Source organism: Hemitrygon akajei, chromosome 14, assembly GCF_048418815.1.
Source record: "Hemitrygon akajei chromosome 14, sHemAka1.3, whole genome shotgun sequence".
NCBI classification, from domain to species: domain Eukaryota; kingdom Metazoa; phylum Chordata; class Chondrichthyes; order Myliobatiformes; family Dasyatidae; genus Hemitrygon; species Hemitrygon akajei.
In genome coordinates this window covers 86,522,651-86,544,385 of record NC_133137.1, presented here as the reverse complement: position 1 = coordinate 86,544,385, position 21,735 = coordinate 86,522,651, and positions in this window count along the sequence as shown.

Sequence of the window (21,735 nt, the reverse complement as noted above, 5' to 3'; positions counted from 1 at the left end):
CTAGGGTGGAGATGTCAGATATTGAAGAGTACAGATATAAGATGAGTTTAAAGGTGACTTAGGAAGCAAGTTTTTTTACACAGAGGGTGGTTGGTGATTGAAATACCAATGCCCAGGAGAAACATATTGGATAGCAATGTTTAATAGACATTTATAAAGGCACATGAAGAGGCAGGGAATTGTGGGATTTAAACCATGAGTTAGTTTAAATTGGCTTCATGGTCAGGGCAGGCATGGAGGATTGAAGGACCTCTTCTTGTGGTCAACTGTTCTACTTTCTTGCATTTTAGATTTTAGGCTTAGAGAGCTCCTTTAAATGGGTTAATGCCTCTGTTAACACTGCAAATGTTTTACAGCCGTGTTAAATATTTGACCACTTACGTCACCAGTAGTTGCTTTGAGTTTCTGTTATCAGGTGAAATGAAGCAGCCTGCACTAGTAAGACATCCTACATGACAGATGAAAGCTCTCTCTCTCTCTCTCTCTCTGTCTCTCAAAAGAAATGCCTAGCCAGGTTGGCCAAACAAATCGGTGACAAACATCACAATTGCCAGTGAGTGAGAACATCATTATGTTCGTTGGCATCTCCCAATATTGGTTGATACCAGTACAAATCCTACCCAGGACTGGCATTGAGGGATGGAATTGCTCACCACATCTGACGTTCTCAGGTTACTTAATAAACAAAGGTAGAGACCTAGGATTTTGTCCATGGCATTGGCTGCTTGCCCAGATTCCCAGAGTTCTGATCGGTTAGCTTCCTCCTCTGCTGATGATTTCGGTATGGAGGGAGGAAATTAAAAGAGGAAGTGGAATTCAATGAACAGTTCTCGTTTGCATATAGAAATACATACTAGATCTACAAAGTAGTGTGAGCTTGTTACATTTCACCAACTACAACATAATCTTCCTCTATGTAAATGAATGTGCATAAGCAGTAAATCCAGAGCAGTCGAGCCTGTCAAGTTTACGGTTTGAAAACTGAGTTTTCTAATTTCAGGTTAACTATTCCCCCACTGTCTCTTCCCTCTCTCCTCCTGATCTACTGAGTTCTTCCTGCACTCACGCCAGGCCTGATCACTGACATGGTAAGAGCGAACACAGAAAAGACTGGCAACAAAGTATAGGAGGAATCCAACAGTTATCTAAGGGTGTGCTTCTGTGCCTCCTGTGTGATGGTTGCTGTGAGAAGGGAATGTGTCATCAGCTATAACACAATCAGTAGCTGCTTTATTAGGTACACCTGTTCAGTAATGTATTTGCATTATCTAATTGGTCAGACATGTAGCAGTAACTCAGTGAATCAAAGCAAGATGTTCAGTTGTTGTTCAAATCAGACATCAGAATGGGGAAGAAATGTGATCAAAGTGACTTTGACTGTGGAATGATTGTTAGTGCCAAACCATGTGGCTTGAGTATCTCAGAAACTGCTGTTTCCACACACAACAGTCTCTAGAATCTATAGGATAGGCTATAGAAGTAGAAGGCCACTTTCCATTTTCTACATGGATTGCTCCCTACACTATTCCCTTGTCCACTCTTCCCCTCCCACTGATCTCCCTCCTGGTACTTATCCTTGCAAGTGGAACAAATGCCGCACCTACTCCTATACCTCCTCCCTCACTACGATTTAGGGTCAGTCCTTCCAGGTGAGGCAACACTTCAGCTATGAATCTTTTGGGGTCATCTAATGTATCCGGTGCCATTGGTGTGACCTCCTTTATATCAGTGAGACCCAACATAGATTGGGAGACCACTTCATCGAGCACCTTCGCTTCATCCATCACAAAAGATGGGATTTCTCAGTAGCCATTTCAATTCTACTTCCCTTTCCCATTTCCTACATGTCAGTTCATGGCCTTCTCTATGATCAAGATGAGACCACATTCAGATTGGAGGGGCACCATCTTATATTCCGTCTGGGTAGCCTCCAACCTGATGGCACGAACATCAATTTCTTGAACATCTGGTAATTCACACCACCCCCTCACCATTCCCATTTCCCTCTCTCAACTTATCTCCTTACATGCTCATCACCTCCCTCTCGTGCTTCTCCCCTTTCCCATTTTGCATGGTCTTCTGTCCTCTCCTATCAGGTTCTCCCTTCTCCATCCCTTTATTTCTTTCACCAATTTAATTCCCAGCTATTTACCTTACCCACTTCCCCTCTCCTGGTTTCACCTGAAGGTTTCACCAAATAGGGCAACCAGAATTAAATACAATACTCCAGATGTGACCTATCTGCCTGGGTTTCATATCATTGAGCTCAATGTTCTGCCCTAAATTCAGGAGATTTTGCAGATGCTGGAAATCCAGATCAACCTGCTGCAAAGATGCTGCCTGAACAGCATATTATATGCCACTTGGAATTGTGTTCATGCATTTGTAACGGGAAATCAAAATAGAAAACTGCAGATACTGTATTACTGAGGTAAAAACAGAAGAAATGAGGGAGACTCCGTAGATCAGGCACATCAGTGGGGAAAGAAACAGAGTTATTATCTCGGATCTAAGTCACTTCATAAGAACTCAAATGTGCTTAGTCAGAAAGTGAGGTTCTATTCTTCAAGATTGTGTTGGGCTCCATTGAGGACACTACCTACCCTGCCAACTGCCTTTTCTAAAAAAACCTCCCTTTTGGGAAGTGCTATAAGGCTATTAAAATACGTCATCACACCATCTTAAAACTTCCTTCACCCAGACCGTTATTCTGATCAACCATTCTGTTTAGACCCCAACCCATCTATATATCACCCTCATCACTATATTACACTATGTACACTTTAAACTACTTTTTATAATGCAAATGCACTCTGGTACTTATGTATTTATGCATACATTATTCCATATCCACCCTTTAACCTCTAACTTTATTTTTATATAATTCTTTATAATTGGTGAATGTTGTTATTTGTTGTATGTTGCACCATGACCAACACACCAAAGCAAATTTATAACATATGTAAATATATATGGCAAATAAAGCTGATCCTTGATCCGTGAATGGCAAAGTGTAAGAGAGCAAAGCACTGAAGCTGGAATGAGAACGCTGGGATATTAAAGTAAGGGAATTTATTTGATAAATGATTTCATTCTTACCAAAGTACATTCACTTCTCTAGGACTACAAGGTCAACTACTCCCTTTTGATACTCTTAAAAATGTTGTTCAATGATAATGAATAATAAAGTAAATAAATGCTAGGTTAAATTTTACAGATATTTAAAAAGTGTCAAATTCGATAGAACTTTTTTTTGGATGAAGAAACATTCTCATGCTACGTATCCTATTGAAATTACAAAAATTTATTTTGTAAGTGGCTTCAACACATTTCTTTCCCTGAAGAGAATGAAGGAAATGAGGAGAGGCAGTTATATTTGGCTTTTATTTTTGGGTGGCACAGTCCTTGTGTCCATTAGGGAAGTTGAAGACTCTATGTTTTTAGTCCATCAGTTCACTGGAGGACTGTTCACAGTTCACTGGTCTCTCTTTGGGTTAGATGACTGCCTGTGCATGTGTGTGGGAGAGGGAGGAAAGGACTTTGTTTTGCCATGCTATTTTGTTGCTATTGTCCTGTTGTTGCAGCTTCTGTTGTTCTGTAAACATGTTGGGCATGCTATATTGGCGGCAAAATATGTGGTGACACTTGCAGGCTACCCTTTTTCTTCCTTAGGTTGTGTAGGTTGTTAATGCAAACAACATATTTCATTGTATGTTTCAGTGTCAGTGTGCTAAATAAATGAATCTAAATCTGAAATGCCATTACAACACCAGCAAACTGGGTTCAATTCTTGCCTTTGGCTGTAGGGAGTTTGTATGTTCTCCAGGATTTAGTCTGGTGGTTGGGATGAAATGAGCACGGAGGAGTGGGGTTGGTTCAGTGTGTGGGTGGGGGTAGGCCTTAGGATATAAGCAAAAATTCTTAGCATTTTGTCCTTGGACCAGCTGACCACAATTGCTTTGTAATTCTCCAAACACAGAACCAGGGAGTGTTGTTGTCCCAGGTTGAATGGTCATAACGCTGACAAACACTAAAAAGAACCCACAACATTTTCCGAATGATGCAAAATGACACGGGATCAGAATCAGAGTTATTATCACTAACCTCGATAACATGAAATTTGTTGTTTTGCGGTAGCAGTACAGTGCAAAGACATGAAATTACGAGAAGTTACTAAATTAATAAGCAGCGTATAAAAATAAATAAATGTTGGAAAATGCTATCAGTATGGTTCACCCAAGGAAAAAAAAATGACAATTGCATCACACTGACTGAAGCAGAAATGTAATTTCTGATAATACATGCCCTCAAATATATTTTTAAATTATGTTGTATATGTAATTTTGAAATATTGTATATAATAAGTGAATATATGTATGCTAAATGCATTAGATATTCACACCTTATATGCTGCACACACACACACACACAAATATATATATACACACATACATACATACATACACACACACATCAATAAAATCTGCCTTTCTAAATTACTCACAAACAAATCTTATTAAAGTTGTTTATTTTTCTGAAAGCTGTATCATGCTCCAGTTTACTTCTGCATTAGCCTGTTCTGAGTGTAAAGATATGTGTACAGCGATAAGAATCATTCTACTTTTACATTATATAGTCCTGGCCTCCATTTCATCTTTGCAAATGCTAATCGGTTAATTGTTCATCTGTCTGTGAGATTTATCCAGCATAAATGTCATGCTGGAAGCTGTTTTGAACTGTTTTATCTTTGGAAACATAAAACCCAGAATTTCTTTTTTTTTTGTGGAATATATTACCTATTTTCAAATACAAGCTTCTTTCCGTGGACTTACTGTGAAGTAAATATATCTGAGAAATGCATAAAATATAAGTAACAAATCATTCTACGCTGAATTTCATCCATTACTGAAATAGCAGCAGGTTTTCACAGAAGCTAATAGTGAAAGATTTACATGCCTGTTTCCTTCATGTTGCATGAGTGATTCGATTATCACGTGTCTGAGTAATGTGCTGTTTTGCCTCTAATTTGGCAGAATTTAAATTTACAGCTTATTACGGTCTGTAAAATAAACTCTTTCCTGAATTAGCAACATAAGAGAAATAGAATTCAAATCGTTGCTAATAAGAGTCATAGAGGACCACAGTGCAGAAACAGGCCTTTTGGCCTATCTAAATCATGTCGAACTACAACCTAGTCCCATCAACCTGAATTCGGATCATAGCCCTCCATACCCCTCCCATCCACGTAGCTATCCAAATTTCTCTTAAATGTTGGAATCAAACTCGTATCCACCACTTCTGCTGGCAGCTTGTTCCACTCTCTCAACACCCTTGAGTGAAGAAGATCCACTACTGTCCTCCTTAAACCTGTCACCTTTCCCCCTTAACCCATGATCTTCAGTTGTAGTCTCACCAAACCTTAATGCAAAAAGTCTGATTGCTTATCTATCTACACTCCTTAATTTTTTGTATGCCTCAGTTAAAACTTCCCTCATTCATTCTCTTATGTTCCAGGGTGTAAATTCCTAACCTATTCAACCTTTCCCTATAACTCAGGTCCTCATGTCCCAACAAAATCCTTCTAGTTGTTTCTGTACTCTTTCAATGTTACTGATTGAAATAAATCTAATCTTCCATTTCTTTAATTGGTCACGTGGGTGTAATTGGGTGGCACAGATTCATTGGGCTAGGAGCGCCTGTTACCATGTTATGTCTCAGCAAGTCCCTGGTGCGCAAATCAAAATCAGCCTAAAGAAACTTAGTATTATATCTAAAAACTGGGAAGACTTTGCGCTCAATAGATACAGTTGTGCTACATGACAATGCTGGTGCCGCAGAGAAGAAGCAGCAACTCTGAAAGAAGAAACTGAAGAGTCAAAAGACCCAACTGCTAACCACAGCTACCACTTACTCTTCCCTACACTGCACCAGAATATGTGGATCCTGGATTAGCCTCTGAGGATCCAATGTAGGATAACATCATACTGCACTCGAGCAATTGCAAGCCGGAGATTATCTAAATATTTCTGTTCACCTATGCTCACTGTTGAGGAAGTTGCCTGCTGTTTGTTAGTATAAAGGTTAGTAGAGATGGCAAGGGATTAGACTTGGGTTAGGCCAGTGCACCCCTTCACCACAGAATCTTCCCAATGGAGCCAGTATAAAATACAACTGAAAAACATTGAAGTTATGTGGATTATGTAGCCGGTATCTACACCCCATCCCCAAAGTCAAAATGTCAAATATTAGAGGACATGCATTTGAAGTGAAAGTGGGTAAGTTCAAAAGAGATGTGTGGGCAAGGTTTTTATTTGCACAGAGAGTGGTGGAAGTTTGGAATGCACTGCCAGGGACAAAGTAGGAGGCAGATGTGATGGAGGTATTTAAGAAGCTTTAGGTGGCCATGTGAATATGCAGAGAATGGGGGATACAGACTGCGTGCATACAGAAGGGCTTGATCCTAGTGTGCCACTAGATTAAATAGTTTGGCACAACATTGTGGGCTTAAAGGCCTGTACCTATTCTGCACTGTTCCACATTCTAAGTTCTAAAGGTCAGGTGGGGTGAATTTACAAGCCACTGAAATTCAAACTCAAAGTCAATTTTTTAAGTACATGTATGTCACCATGTATAGCCTTGTGATTCATTTTTGCAGGCATTTATAGGAAAATAAAGAAATACAATTGAATTTATGGAAACGCCATAAACAATCAAGGTGCGAAAGAAGACAAATTGTGCAAATAGAAAATAAATCATATGAAGAATTTGAGTTGTCGAGTCCTTGAAAGGGAGTCTGTAGTTTGTGGAATCGGTTCAGTTTTGTGATGAGTGAAGTCATCCCTGCCAGTTCAGGAGCCTGATAGTTGTAGGCTAATGAAATTGTATATCAGTATAAACCTTCTTTTTGACTCTGTTGTGCTAGAGCTTTTAGATACCTGCAATATTATTTTCATTGTCCTCAAAAATGTCCAGTAACGTAATAAGTGTTGATTCCTTTTAAGAGTGATACTATGAAAATTTAATTTTAATTTGTGTTATTTACATTCCTTATGATTTTATTAATTATTCATCGTGATGGCACATGTTATGTCTGCTCGTAAACATTCATTATATTAAAGGTAGTAAACAGTGCCTATAAAATGTATTCACCCCACCTTGAAAGTTGTCATAGTTTACTGTTTTATAACATTGAATCACAATGGATTTAGTTTGGCTTTTTTGACACTGATCAACAGAAGAAGAATCTTTCGTGTCAAAGTAAAAACAGAGCTTTACAAAATGATCTAAATTACTTACAAATATAAAACACAAAAATGATTGATTGCATGAATAGTCACATGCTTTAATATGACACACCAAATCATCACTGGTGCAGCCAGTTGGTTTTAGAAGTCACATAATTAGTTAAATTGAGATCCCCTTTGTGCAGTCAAAGTGTTTCTATTGATTGTAGTAAAAATACACCTGTATCTGGAAGGTCCAGCTGCTGGTGAGTCAGTACCCTGGCAAAAAATACACCATGAAGACAAAATAACACTCCAAGCAACTCTACAAAAAGGTTATTGAAAAGCACAAGTTAGGAGATGGATACAAGAACATTTCCAAGTCACTGAATATCCCTTGGAGTACAGTTAAGTCAATCATTAAGAAATGGAAAGAATATGGCACAGCTGTAAATCTGCCTAGAGCATACCGTCCTCAAAAATTGAGTGACCGTGCAACAAAGGGACTCGTGAGAGAGGCCATTAAGAGAACAATGACAACTCTGGAGGTGTTACAAGCTTCAGTCACTGAGATGGGAGAGACTGTACATACAACAACTGTTGCCTGGGTGCTTCACCAGTCATTGCTTAATGGAAAAGTGGCATAGAGAAGGTCACCATTGTAAAAAACTCACATGAAATCTAAGCTAGAGTTTGCCAGAAGGCATGTGGGAGACTATGAGGTCTGCTGGAAGAAAGTTCTAAGGTCTGATGAAAATAAAATTGAGGGTTTTGGCCGTTAGACTAAATACTATGTTTCTGTAAGTCAAACACGGCACATCATCAAAAACATACCATCCCTACCATGAAACATGGTGGTGACTGTGTCATGATGTGGGGATGCTTCACTGTAGCAGGTCCTGGAAGGCTTATGAAGGTAGAGGGTAAAATGAATATAGAAAAGTTCAGGGAAATCCGAGAGGAAAACCTAATGCAGTCTGCAGGAGAATTGTGACTTGGGAGAAGATTTGTTTTCCAGTGAGACAATGACCCCAAGCATAAAGCCAAAGCTACACAGGAATGGATTAAAAACAACCAAGTTAATGTCCTGCAGTGGCCAAGTCAGAGTCCAGACCTCAATCCAATATAGAATTTGTGGCTGGACTTGATGAGGGCTGTTCACTCACAATGCCCATGCAATCTGATAAAACTTGAGCAGTTTTGTAAAGAAGAATGGGGAAAAGTTGCACCGTTCAGATGTGCAAAGCTGTTGGAAACCTATCCACACAGACTCAGCTGTAATTGCTGCCAAAGGTGCAGCTACTAAATACTGACGAAGGGGGAAAAAATTATTCAATCAATTATTTAGTGTTTAGCATTTGTAATTAATTTGGATTACTTTATAGAGATCTGTTTTCACTTTGACACAAAAGAGTATTTTTCTGTTGATCAGTGTCAAAAAAGCCAAATTAAATCCACTGTGATTCAATGTTGTAAAACAATAAAACATGAACACTTCCAAGGGGAGGCGGTGGAGTACCTTTTACAGGCACTGTAATAACAACAGATGGAACTCACTCAAACAAAGTCATTAACAACACGACTAAAACCTAGAACAGATCAGCATATCAACAGATCAAAACTGAGACATATTAAAAGGTCATTCTTGAGTCTGAACGGGAAAACTTTGTAGCCATGTTACAAATGATTGGAGAGACCACATTTAGAACATTGTGTACAGTGCCAATTGCCATGTATAAAATGTGTACTGACGCAGAAAAGAACGATCAGGATGATGGAGGGGATGGAGGGATCAGATAATGTGATGATATTACCTCGGCACATTCTCACTGGAAAAGAGAGGGTCAAGAGGTGACATAATTAGTGCTTTTTGCATTCTAATGGCATGATGTCGACTAAGACAAGCTGTTTCACCTTGTTCAGAACAGCAGAAGAAACAACGTGTCCTGGAAGGGGAATAAATTCAAAACTTTGGAAGCCAATGCTACGTAGATACAATATATTTGTTCTAAAGCATCTCATTCTGTGAAGGGGAAATCCAGCACAATCTTCGATGCTTAATTAATGTTTCAGAGGATTGTCTGTGTAACAACAGCTGGCGCAGGCTAAATATAACACTACAGGAGGTATTTCAGTTGCCCTGATTTAACCACTTAACTATGGACAGCTGTTCCTTTAATGCTGTCAGTTCTTGGATTCCTTCCCTAAACCTCTCCTCTCTTTTCTCCTTCCATGTACTCCTTACAATCTGCCTCTATGCTCATGAAGGACCCACCACCCAAATCTTGCCTGCTTCTTACTGAGGAGATACTGGCAGCTGAAGACACCCCCACAATGATTTAGGGACATCGCCTTCCCCTCCACCATCAGATTTCTGAACAGACAATGAACCCATATAAACTATTTTGCTCACTTTTTGCACTATATAATTTGTTTGATCTATAATATAAATATTTTTCTTTATACGACTACCTGCACTGCAATTTCTCTGTCACTGTAACCCCATATTTGTGTTCTGTTATTGCTCTGTCCTTTGTGCAACTGTGATGAACTTACGTATGGAAAGCTCTGTCTTAATGGCATGCAAACAAAAGCTTCACACTGTATTTAAATGAATAAATATATATGCACATATAATATTTCTCATAATTTATAGGATATTTTGTGTCTTGCACTGTTCTGCTCCTGCAAAACAACAAATTTCATAACATATGTCAGTGATATATACCTGACTCTGATTCTGATTCTAATTATTTTGGTCACCTGCTGCAGTAATGTCCTTTAGTAATTTTATGCTTTAGTTGAGAACCTCCAGTAAAGAGCCTTCATATTTCATATTTTTCTTGCAACACAGGAGACCATTCCATCTATTTAGTCTATGCTGGCTCACAGAGCGATCCCTGTCCCCCACTAATTTTCCCTGTGCCAAATTCTACAATTTGCCTCCACACAATCGACCTGCCAGCATGTCTTTGGGATATGGGTGGGGGGGGGGGGGGGGGGAAACAGGTGCACCAGGAGGAAATTCATGCAGTTGCTGAGAAAACATGCAAACTCCTTACAGACAGCACCCGAGGTCAGGATTGAACCTGGGTTGTTGGTGTTGGGACAGACTGGCTCACTGACACGATGTAATTGGTAGTTGGTTTATTATTGCCATATGTAGAGAGGTACAGTGAAAAGCTTTTGTTTGCATGCCATGCAGACAGATTATTCCATACATAAGTTCATCAAAGTTGTACAGAAGAATAAAAGCAATAACAGAATAGTGAAATCTAGTGTTACTGTTACAGAGAAAGTTCAGTGCAGCTAGCCAAATACAGTGCAAGGCCCCCCATGAGGTTATCTGGGAGATGAAGTGTTCCTTATCAGGGACAGGTCCATCCAATTTTAGTTCTCACCTTTCAATTTCCTTGCTTCCAAGAGTACAACTGGCTTCAGGTAATTGGAGTAATTAAGTAAACCCCACCCCAACTTTATCCTCAATATCCTTAAAGGGAAAAAGCGTGATCTAAGTGACTTTGACCGTGGAATGATTGTTGGTGCCAGATGGGGTGGTTTGAGTATCTCAGAAACTATTGATCTCTCGGCATCGTCACACACAACAGTCTCTAAAGTTTGCCAAAAATGGTGAGAAAAACAAAAAAAAATAATTAATGAGCTGCAGTTCAGTGGGCAAAAAGGCCTTATTAATGAGAGAGGTCAGAGGAAGATGAACAGATTGGTTCAAGCTGACAGGAAGGCAATAGCAACGAAAATAATCATGCTTTAAAACAGTGGTGAGCAGAAGCAAGTCTCTGAACACACAACACATTTAACCTTTCAATGGATGGCTACAACAGCAAAAAACCACAAACATACACTCAGTGTCCAATTTATTTGGGACAGAAGATATGTAAAACCATGTCTACAGGAGCTACCTAATAATGTAGCCGCTGAGCGTATATTCATTATGACATGGATGGAGGCTCTCAAAACAATTTCATTTTTCCCTAATTTTCCTTGTACCCTGTTCTCCCCATACTCCCAGTAACTCTCCTCAGATTCCACCACTCATCTGCATACTAGCAGCAATTTACCAAATAACCTATCAGCCCACTTGTGTTTAGGATGTGGAAGGAACCAGAGAACAAAGATGGTAAGATGAAGAATCAGGTTTATTAGCCTTGACTTCATAATGTGAAATGTGTTGTTTTGCGACAGCGGTTCAGTGCGAAGACATAAACAATACCATGAATTGCAAAGTCAACTAAGGGGTGCAAAAGAAAAAGGGATAAGTTAATGTTCATGGTTTCATGGTCATTCAGAAATGTGACGGCAGAGTGGAAGAAGCTGTTTCTGAATCAATGAATGTGGGTCTTCAGCCTCCTGTCCCTCCTCTTTGATAGTAGTTTTAGGAAGAGACATGTCCTAGATGGTGAGAGTTCTTAGCAGTGGATGCCTCCTTCTTCAAATATTGACCGTTAAAGATGTCATTGATGGTAGAGAGGGAAAGAGGAACAGTGGTCAAAAGGAGAGCTTGCAAACTCCACACAGATTTTTTTTTAAATTTTAGAAACTTACTTATCTTTTTTTAAAATTTACATGCAGCACAATTAATGCAGTGTTAACTTTACATTCATTGTGTCTTCAAACCAACATGTATATTGAGATAGCAGACCAATACAAACTCCTATAAAACATCAATGAATACATGTTTCCACACATATGTCACCCGGGATCAGGATTGAACTCAGATCATGGAACCATGAGACAGTAGCTCCACTGTACCACCCTAATAACTCCATGTCCCTTTTATAATCTGAGGATGACTGACATGGGTTTAGAGTTTGACTGTGAGATAAATCCCAAGGTGAGGAATCTCTGTTTAAAGAGAGAGATTGAGAGATTAGCTTTATTTGTCATCTGAACATCGAAACGTTGAAATGTACAATGAAATGTGTCAGTTGCATCAATGACAATACAGCCTCAGGCTGTGCTGGGGACAACTTGCAAATGTCGCCATACTTCCAGCACCAATATTGCGTGCTCACAACCTACTAACCCTTATTAACTCATATGTCTTTGAAATATGAAAGGAAATTGGACCACGCAGAGGAAACCCGTGCAGTCACGGGGAGAACAGCGGTGGGAATTGAACTCCAAACTTCCGATTGCTGGCGCTGTAAAAGGTTACACTAACCGCTATTCCACCATACTGCCCAGAACTGTAGTCATTACTGAAAAACATTCATTGCCAGGGTTGATCCAGCAAAATTAGATCCGTTTCCTTCTTGTTCCTAAGGATTAGATTTTATTATATCGAGAAATCCCCAAGTTGTTAAGCTCAGGAGCAAGACACAGACATCAGGGCTTGCATGCTTTTCTGTCTTAGTGCCAATTCAAAGGCTGACTAAGCCAGAGATAGAGCACCCTTGTAAGTCTGATCTGAAATTGTCTCGACAGGTTTGTTAGGAAAAAGAGTCTGTGTTCCCAAGATTGATTGGTGAACCCAGATGAATACTTTTGAAACGTGTAATTAAGAGATTCAGTCAGTGTGCAGACAGAGATTAAAAAGCTCATGGTTGGTAAGAGCAGTTTCCATTTATCTAGCAGGTACACTTCCCTGTTCCTTGTGAACTAAACAATGGCAAATTGGTGTTTAGATTTTCACCATAAATGAGTAGTAAATTCACTATAACGTGAGTGCTAATCCATTCATTTGCTGATACAGTAAATGAACTGAGCCATTCAAATTCTTTTAACCTGTCAGGAATTTTATTAACACCAAATTTGTTAGATCCTGCAGTAATAGAAAATAAAAAGGAGACAATTTGCAATATTGGGGTTAAATTAGCAGTATCTGTAACAGAAAGAAAGAAAGATCGGTGTTTAAAGAGGGCTGCTCATTTAAATAGGATACTGCAAATCACTTTACAGTTGCTCAGTTACACTGCTACCACAGGATGATAAGAGGTAGAATTGACTACATGTGAAGTGTAAAACAAACTTTGGAACAGAATGATCCAGCAACAGCTTCGTTCCATCTTTTTCCTGCTTCTGTTGAGTAGGACGTACAGGACCTGGAAAGCCCCCACAGTTACTTTTCTACAGGCGTCAAGTTCTTGAACTGATGATCCACCAGACTCAAGAACAACTTCTATACTGCCATTGTAATATGACCAAATTAACTTTGTGTATGATAAATGGATGTTTGACATCACAATCTATCTCATTTTGGACTTGCACCTTATTGTCGACCTGCACTGCATTTCTTCTGTAACTGTAACATTTCATTCAGCGCTCCATTATTACTTTCCCCTTGTACTACTTTGATGTTCTGCTGTGATTAAATGATCTATATGCATGCAGACCAAGAATTTCACTGTTCCTCAGTAACTGCGACAAAAGGAATAATAATAATAATCCTATCTTAGAATTGGAGCAATCAGAAATACTTTTTGCGCTACCATGGATTTGTCTCTGATTCTTTATTTTGCACTAATTCTGATTCTGATTTTGCTCATTTCTTTTTTTCACCCACTTGTATAATTCATGTGTAACTCATGTTCTGAATGTTGTTTGAATCCATCTGCCTTGAACTAGAGCAGAGTTCCTGGCCAGAGATCTGGTCTAGGATATGGGAATAATGTGGCCAGAACCTTGGAGATAACTGTGCGTATGTGAAACGTTGATGTTGGTGATGTTGCTCAAGAGACGCACAAATTCTGGTTCAGTTTATCGTGTTTATGGATTTGTAGATGGACGTGATCTTCACTACATGACGTGTTTTTTGTTGTGGTTTCAAGGAATATCTCAGAGGAAAGAAAGAAGGGATTAGGAAGGACCTCCAGAGTTTAAAGCCTTAACAGAGGAAGACATGGATCAGAGGCATAAGAGTCACTGATTCTAGGCACACTAGTTGGCTAGATAGGAGTTCGAAGTCAGTTCGGGGTGCCATCACTTGCAAGTCCAGAGATCAAGGCGTGGAGTTTGGGATCCCATCACTGGAGAGTCCTGGGGTCAATAGCGAAGGCTGAAGCCCAAAGGTTGGAAGCTGAGGCTCAATGCCGAAGCCCGAGTCTGCAAGTCCAGTGGAGGCTAGAGACCCAGAGGTGGCCTGTGGTGTGGTTGGAGGACTGTCTGTGTGTTTGAGTAGGTGATTGGATGGGTAGGATGGAGGAAAGGGGCTTGTTTTATTGTTGTAGCTTTTTACTGTGGTTCTGTTGTTTTCTGTTGCTCGTGTTGCTCTGCTGAAGACTGTGGGTGTGGTCTGTTGGCAACACTTATGGATGGATGTATAATGTATGAATGTATGGATACACTTGTGGGCTGCCCCCAGAACATCCTCAAGTTGTGTTGGTCATTAATGTAAACGATATATTTCTCTATGTTTTGATTGAATCATTAAGGGCCCTCATCACCCAGGACCTACTCTCTTCTTATTGCTATCATCCTGAAGGAGATAGGGGAGTCTGAAGTTACACACTCAACTTTTCAGGAACAGCTTCTTCACCTTCATCATCAGATTTACGATTGGGCAATGAACCCATGAACGCTACCTCAGGCTGTTTGCACTGCTTATTAATTTAATTTTCTTTTTTTATATATACTTAATGTAATTTATAGTTTTTATTATTATGTATTACAGTGTACTGCTGCTGCAAAACAACAAATTTCACAACAGGTGCCAGTGATAATAAATCTAATTCTGATTCTGATGTGATACATAAATGAATTAATCTTTATAAATCTAAATCTAAACGGAGCGACTGAAAGAATCACGAGAGACCACAGATGCTGGAATCTGGAGCAGCAAACAATCTGCTGGAGGAACTCAGCATGTTGAGCAATGCTTGCGGGAGGAAAGAAATTGCCAGAGGTTCAGGTCCTCACTCCGGGTTTAGACCTGAAAAATCATCGCTTCTTTTCCTCCCACAGAAGCCACTCAACCTGCTGAGATCCTGGAACATAGAACATAGAATAGTACAGCACATTACAGGCCCTTCAGCCCACAATGTTGTGCCGACCCTCAAACCCTGCCTCCCATATAACCCCCCCACCTTAAATTCCTCCATATACCTGTCTAGTAGTCAATCCTCCAAGAAATTGTTTGATAGAACAATGAAAATCAGTGATGCTGCTGAACTCAGATTGGAGGAAAGCAGATATAAGAATTAGGAGAAGGAGTCAATCACCTGGCAGTTTGAACCTTCCCTTCACCATGATTATGGCCGACCTTTCACCTCAGCACTATTCTCCTTATGCCTTGGTTCCCTTACCATCAAGTAATTCCCTTAATAGCCAGATTTCAGAAGGTTGCAATGCTGAAGAAGCCCTGAGATACCTGGGATAGGATTTAAAAAAAACATTCAAAGACAAGACTGAGCTGTTGCTTAACCAGGATCCAGAGCAGATAATGTGAGGGTATGAAAGAGTTCCATAGCTTCTAAACCTTGGTGCAGTTCCCTCTTTACGTGGCAGAATGACAAATTGAAAGAATCAAAGAGGAATTTACAGACACCTGAGAGAGAGAGCAAGCTGCAGGTGTACAGGGAATTAAGGAGATGAGAAATGAACTAAAAGCATTTCTCATCCGGGAAATGGCAGAGTCACAATGAAAAGAAATAGCTTTTTTTCATCATTTGAACTATTATGGTTCTGTGCAAAAGTCTTAAGCACATATACTATATATTGCTATGGTGTGTATGACTTTTGCACAGTACTCTACATTGGTTAAAATAGGAATGTGGTTTGGGACACAGAAATAAGAGCACTTAGCTTTGTATTAGGTCTGGAGCATTAAGTGTTATTTGGTAATTGGATAGACATAATATGCAGTACTGTGCAAAAGTCTTAGGCACCCTAGCTATATATCTGTGCCTAAGGCTGTTACACAGTACTGTAGGAATGAAAACAGAAGGGCAGAACTTGCTATTGCAAATACAGTACTGTATTCAGCATTCTGTTTTTCTCTTTACCACTTCAGTGCACTAATGCATGGAATGATTGGTCCGGATGGCAGACAAATAAAGGATTTTCACTGTATCTCAGTACACAACAATAATAATCGAAAACAACTACCAGTTAGATCATTGTGTTCGTATTGAGCAAATAGACTCTAATTCAAACTCAGTGGTTCAGGTTTCTGGATGACTTTGAGATAAAGAGTCCTGTGTCCGAGTCCAGTAACTTTCCCTGTCTCTTATTCTACCCTTATAAGGTCAAATTCACCTTTAACTATTAACACCAGGACTCCACTGGAATTGAAAGTACAGAGGTGAGGCAGTTGATACTTTTGCAGCATCAATTCAAAAATGCCTTTCTTCCTTCTCTGTTTTCTTTCCCTTTTTGGTTATTACTCCTTCTTTAAACTAAGCTAAGATGAAACATGCACAAATCTGATAAATTCCTGCACACTAACATTGCAAAGAATAATTACTATCTCTTGCTATTAATAGTCTGATAGTTTATGCATCTGTCTGACAGAAAGCACACAGAGACAGCTCTGAATTTGAAGGACAGACTTTATAGAAGAAACATTAATAAGTGGGTTTGCAATTCTTGTAATTATTTTTCTTGGGTTATTTATGTAAGAAAATGTTCCTCAATAATTTGCTAATGGAATATTTGAAAAGGAAATGTAACAAAGATCCTACAATGATTGTGGTGATTCAAGCCCAGTGAAGACCATTTGTTCCAAAAACTGTGGCTCACGGTAGTAAACAGACAGGTACAGAGCATTTCTTGAGAACTCTGGAATAATCTCATCCATCTTGATAAACAGCCCACAATTTGCACACAGTGCATATTCTGGCGTTTTTGCACAGCCATTCATTTATGTAGACTTCTCTGAGCGGACTTAAAAAAAAATAAAGATGCTATCGACTGTCCACAATATCCTCTGTGTAGTTCAGCACATTCTCGAGGATCTTATCAGCCAGCACAGTTTTTTGAAAAATAAATTCCATAGACTTTCATATTGATGTTATTATGAAAAAAGGTCTGTTTGCTGTTTCATTTTACTGAAATGTAAATTTAGGTGATTTATTTTAACTTTCAAATAACCCGTCTCTTTTCAGACTGCAGTTGCATTGCAGGTAGAGTTCCACACTTCCTGCTGCGCAGCATAACTTAGAATGGCATCGCCATCCACTTGCTGAGACACCAAATTCTTTCCCCTGAAGGTTTATGCATCCTCAAGGTGGTTTGGAACACCATTTTCTGCAGGTTTCTGTCCAACTCCTATGCCATTCTGACTGAGAAACAAGTCACCATTCCTTCATCATTGTTGCGTGACTGGAGAGTGGGCACTGATATGTTTCCATGCAAGGCGAAGTGAGGGAGATAAAGGAAATTGCTGCAGAAGAAAGTAATATATTAGATAGGAGTAGAGTAGGAAGAGTTACATTGAATAAAAAGACAAGTGTAGAATGTATGCATCTAAACACAGACTATGTGGTGAGATTCAGACTCAAATAGTCCAATGGGAGTACAACATAGGTGATTCATTTTAACTTTCAAACAACCCTTCCATAATAATAGGCTGTAATAGAAATTTGGTTTGAAATGACTCCAGAGAATTCAGAAAAGATAGGGAATTCTAAAGGAGAGATGTGGGTGATTTGAAAGACCTCATGGTCTTGGAGAGGAATGAAGCCCTTGAAGTAAATTTGCAGATTGGTTTATTATTGTCACATGTACTGAGGTACAGCGAAAGACTTTGTTTTGCATGCCACCCATAGAGATTGTTTCATTACAACAGTGCATTGAGCTAGTACAAGGAAAAATGCAGAATGCAGAATAATGTGTTACCATTATCGAGAATGCAGTACAGGCAGACAATAAGGTGCAAGGCTACAACAAAGTAGGTTGTGAGGGTAAGAGGGCAGCTTATCATGCTAGGTGCCCATTCTTGTAACAGTGGGATAGAAGGTGTTCTTGAGGCTGGTGGTATGTGCTGCCAGGCTTAATTGATTTGTTTTAGAATTGCTTTGAAAGGATATGATGATGGCAAATGCAATGTCAGCATTCATTTTGAGAGAACAAGGATATAAAAGCAAGGATGTAATGCTGAGGCTTTATAAGACATTGCTCAGATCGTACTTCGAGTATTATGAGAAGTCATTGGTTAGATTGCACTTGGAATATTGAGAGCAGTTTTAAGCCCCTTATCTGAGAAAGGATGTGCTGGTATTGGAATGGGTCCAGAATGATACTAGTAATGAAAGGATTAATGTATTAGGAGCATTTAATGGCTCCGGGCCTGTACTTACTGGAGTTTAGAAGAGCGAGGGGGGAATGTCATTGAAACCGAACAAATATTGAAAGGCCTCGATAGAGTAGATGTGGAAAGGATGTTTCTGATAGTGGGGGATTCTAAGACCAGAGGCATCAGTCTTAGAATAGAAGGACTTCCTGAAGTTTCCCCACTTGTCAAATCATTATGCAATGCAAAGAGACAGAATACTCTCTATGGTAGTAGCGAGCAAAGGGCATAGACTGGATGGTGGGGGTCTTTGATGATGGGTGCTGCTTTCTTGTGGCAGCACTCCAATAAAAGTACTCAATATAAAATGGCATGCATATAAACTTAAGCTGAAGCTGTTACTGACTACGTAGCTGACCACCTCATTTAACTTTGGGTGGTGTCATTTGAAAAGTTATGTGGCTTGAGTAACATCTTCAGTAACATTTAGACATCCCAGGTACGCTATAGAGGAGAGGGATCTTTGCTGTGTGGTTAAAGCAATCATCTTAATCATCCTAGGCTTAGGTAATGACTTGAGATTTCCCCACTTGATGTAACAGCCATCAGCTTTGATCACATTTAAATGATGTAAAACCAGAAAAAGAGGTGGAGAACAGAGTGACGACAATTTCACGCAGTTATACGTCAGTATGGTCCAGTGAATGTCATTGTGGCCAGGTCCTACCCTACAGGAAGTTGAGTGATGAGATTGGGAATCCGATCGAGCATCGTTACATTGACACTAGGAAGATTCCAGCACAGAAATTAGCTGTTATCTTTCTCATGTAAAAACATTCCATTAGTTTTAAACCTCTTTGGAACTGCCAAATCCATTGGAAGGTTTTAGATATAAATACAAATACTTTCTAAGTACTTTTTTTCCCTTTTTCTCTTAGATTGAGATTACTTAGTATTTTTAGCAAAGAAGTTCTGCTACTCTGATAGCTAGAGCTCTGGGCTATTGAAGCAGAGAAATATGTTGGAATTGGACCGTGATAATTTATTTAATTAAAAAAATCTGGAACCTTTAAATAAAATTATTTCCATAACAGTCAACATTTTCATAAAAACTTGGACATTTCTGAATGGTGGAGGAGCGCAACAGGTGAGGAAGCATCTGTGAAGTGATTCAACCCTAAACATTGACTGTCTATATTTGCCCGCATAGATGCTGTCTGACTGATTGAATTCCTCCAGTACTTTGCTATTTAAAGCAGGGATTGATGGATTTTTAATTAATAATGATGAAAAAGGTTACTATAGACCATAAGAGATAGGAGCAGAATTAGGCTATTTGGCCCATCGAGTCTGCTCCACCATTTCATCATTGCAGATCCGTTTTCTCTCTCAACCAAATTCTCCTGTCTTCACCCCATAACCTTTCAAGAACTAATCAAGAACCTTATCAAACTCTATCTTAAATATACCCAATGGCTTGGCTTCCACAGCTGCCGGTAGAAATGAACTACAGATTTACCACCATCTAGCTAAAGAAATTCATACTGATCTCCATTCTAAATGAATGTCCCTCTATTCTGAGACTGTGCTGTCTGGTCCTAGAGTCCCCCGCTATAGGAGACATTTTCGCCACATCCATTCTGTCTAGGCCTTCCAACGTTTGAAAGGCTTCAATGAGATCCCCCATCATTCTTCTAAATTCTAGCGAATACAGGGTCAGAGCCATCAAATGCTCCTCGAGTGTTAATTCTTTCATTCCTGGGATCATTCCCATGAACATGCTCTGGATTCTCTTCAATATCAGCACATCCTTTCTTAGATAAAGGACCCAAAACTACTTACAATACTGCAAGTGAGGCTTCAGCAGTGCCTTATAAAGCCTCAGCATTACAATACTGCTCGTATATTCCTGTCCCCTCGAAATGAGTGCATTTGTATTCCTCACCATCAACTCAACCTGCAAGTTAACCTTTATGGAATCTTGCATGTCAACTCCCAAGTCCCATGCACCTTGGATTTTTGAATTTTCTGCCCATTTAGAAAATAGCCTACACTTCTGTTCCCTCTTCTCAAGTGCATGAACATATACCTTCCGACTTTGTATTCCATCTGCCACTTCTTTGCCCATTCTCCCAATATGTCTAAGTTTTTCTGCAGCCTTCTTGCTTCCTCGACATTACCTGCCCCTCCACCTATCTTGATATCATCCGCAAAACTGGCTACAATGCCATCAATTCCATCATCCAAATCATTGATATGTAATGTAGAAAGAAACAGTCCCAATACCGACCTCTGCAGAACACCAGTTGTCATGGGCAGCCAACCATAAAAGGTCCCCTTTATTCTTATTCTTTACTTCCTGCCAATCAGCCCATGATGTACCTATGCTAGTATCTTTCCTGTAATACCATGTTAAGCAGCCTCATATGTGGTACCTTGTTAAAGGCCTTCTGAAAATCCAAGTAGACAACATCCAGTTCATTACACAACGTCCAATCCAGAATAGCAATTTTCCTATCGGGCTCAACCCCAAGCTGCTCGAGGTGGAAAAGGCAGGAGAGTGGGGTTGTAAAAGGTGATAAATCAGACATGATGCAATGGTAGAGCAAAGCTGATGGGCTGAATGGCCTATGTCTTATGGTTTTCATGTGTTGCTCCACAATCCGGGATCTGCAGTTTCTTGTTTATCTTTTTCTTTGGTCAACCCTGATGCCTTGTAATTCAGATCAGATTCATTTATTTTTCACATTTACGTAGAATGAAATGCATTGTTTGCATAAAGAAAATTGACTGCCCTGTGTGGTGTGGCACTTAGAGACTACACCCATCAATATCGTTGACTTTCATCTGCCTCCTTCATTTGAAGCAGATAGGGATGGACAAGAAATGCTGATATTGCCTGCAAGTTCTGTGAATACTGTGAATTAATATTTAAAATTGATGTTTTATTTGATAACTACATTACAAGAGTCTTGTTCAGTAAATATCTTTTCTTCTTGTTAAATGTTGTTTACATGTATAAAATTTAGAAAAAAAAGTTGTAATCCATATGCATCAATATTCTTGTTGTAACCCAGTCATGATTAAGTCATCATGATCATTTCCTTTGTTCTCCTTCCAACCGTTGTGAAATTTCCTTCCATGTCTTAACATATTTATGGATCATATATTTATACAGGATATCCCAAACTGAAACATGAAAGCATGTTTAGAATTGCTGAAGAGGGAGAGAGGGCGAGGGGAGTTTGCAGGGCGGATGATGGAGAAGACGGACACAGTGTGTTTTGGATGTGGTGCATTTACCAGATGTGACACAGCATCAAG